This window comes from Macaca thibetana, chromosome X, assembly GCF_024542745.1.
Source record: "Macaca thibetana thibetana isolate TM-01 chromosome X, ASM2454274v1, whole genome shotgun sequence".
NCBI classification, from domain to species: domain Eukaryota; kingdom Metazoa; phylum Chordata; class Mammalia; order Primates; family Cercopithecidae; genus Macaca; species Macaca thibetana.
Window position 1 is genome coordinate 36,606,625 of NC_065598.1, and position 2,408 is coordinate 36,609,032.

Genomic DNA, 2,408 nt, shown 5'->3' on the forward strand with positions numbered 1-2,408 from the left:
TTTCCCTGGGCAAGATGTTATTTCTTCCACCTCTACACCTCTGGTCAGCTTTACTGTTAAGCTGGCTGTACCATGCACCATTGCATCTCCTGCTGAGACTTTATCTAGGCTGGCTATTTCATCCACTCATACACTTTCTACTTATTACTTTCCTAGGCTGGTTGCACCCTGTACCAGTGCACCTCTTAGTATATCCTACTGTAGACTGATTTAACCTTAACTATATACTACCTGCAAGATTTGCTCTATAATGAGTGGTCCCTCCTCCAATATACTTCCTGCGTGTCCTCATCTAGCCCTAGTGATTTTATTCCTTCTGTATTTCTTGCCAGATCATCCCATAGGCTGAATATACCTTTCACCCATGAAAGATCTGCCAAGTGTCCTCTAGGTTGAATTCTTCATCCTCTCATGCCCGTTCTGCCAGGTCCTGCCTTAGGTTGTATGCTCCCTCCAACCATACACTTCTTGCTGATTCTCCTCAGGCTGTTTCCAATTCACACAACATAAATTCTACTGTTTCCTTCCCTAGGCTGCCTATATCCTCCAAACATGCACCTTCTGCTATTCTCTCCTAGGTTAGATGCCCCAAACAACTATGCATGCCCTGAATACTTCTCACCTTGGGATGGAAGCTCCCTGAAACCATACCCTTCCTACCTTATCCTCCCATAGGCAATCTGCACATTCCACCCCTCCACACCCCTACCACATCTTATCTCTGGATGCTCCCCTACCAGTGGATTTCCTGTTGTGACTTCCCCTGGTTTGGTCATTTCCGCACCTACGATGCTCCAGGTGAGTGCTCCACTGGCTAATGCTCCCATTCCCAATGCACTTCCTTCCAGGTAGACTGCTAAGTTAACTGCGATCTGCATCCATACACCTCCTACTATTTCTCCTCCTAAGACGGCTGCATTCTTAATTCTTGCACGACTTTTTTGGTCCTCCTTTTGGCTAACTTTAACTGCATTCCTGAAGATCCTCCCATGTCCTCCCCTAGGCTGGTTATACCCTGCAACTGTGCACTTCCTGCCATATCTTCCCCTGGGTAGGTAGTACCTTCCACCTTTGCATTTCCTCTGAGTTTTCCCCTAGGCTGGCTGCACCCTGCACCCATGCAGCCATTATCAGAGGCTTCTTTAGATAGACTCTACCATCTACTCAAGTACCTTTTACTGAGACTTCATGTGATAGTTAACTTTAATGTCGCTTAGACTGGGCTAAGGAATTCCCATATTAAAACTTACTTCTGGGTGTGTCTGTGAGGTTGTGAGATGAATATCTGAGTCAGTGGGCTCAGTAAAGCAGATTGCCCTTCTCAATGTGGTTGGCCATCATCCAATCCATTGAAGACCCAAATAGAACAAAGATTGAGGAAGGAGCAATTTGTCCCTTCTCTTCCTGCCTCACTGCTCAAGCTGGAACATCTCACCTCATCTTCTCCTGTGCTTGGGCTGGGATTTACACCATTTGCTCTTCTACTTCTTGGGACTTTGAACTTGGATTAAAATTCACCACTGGCTTTCCTGGGTTTCTAGTTTGCTGATGGCAGACCGTAGGACTCCACAGCTTCCATAATGACATAAGCCAATTTCTCATAATAAACCTCTCTCTCCATACACACACACCATCACCACCATTACAACAACACACACACACACACACACACACACACACAGAGAGAGAGAGAGAGAGAGAGAGAGAGAAATAAGTTTGTGGAAAAAATGCATGAGAAGATAAAAATTTTTTAAATGTACTGTATTACTCGTCTTAAGGTCCATCAAGTTCAAGACACCTTTCTAAACAATGATACCACTCATATAGTTCATCCCTAAAGAACAGAGGTTCCTGGAAATTTAATCATGTCAATGCAATCTTTTTTATGGTTAACTAAAATAAAATCTTTAAAGATCTTTTTAAGATAAGAAAACAAAAAGAAGCCAGAAAGAGCCAAATTAGGACTGTAAGGTGGATACTTTATAATTTCCCATCAAAACTCACAAAAATTGCTCTTATTTGATAAGAAGAATAAGTAAGAGCATTGTCATTGTGATGGTTAATATTGAGTGTCAACTTGATTGGATTGAAGGGTGCAAAGTATTGTTCCTGGATGTGTCTGTGTGGGAGTTGCAAAGGAGATTAAAATTTGAGTCAGTGAACGGGGAGAGGCAGACCCACGCTCAGTCTGGGTGGGCAGCATCTAATCAGCTGCCAGCATGGTCAGAACAAAGCAAGCAGGAGAAGATGGAAGAGCAGACTTGCTGAGTTTTCTAGGCTTCATCTTTCTCTGATGCTGGATGCTTCCTGCCCTCGAACCTCAGACTCCAAGTTCTTCAGCTTTTGGACTCTTGGACTCACACCAGTGGTTTGTCAGGGGCTCTCGGGCCTTTGGCCACAGACTGAAG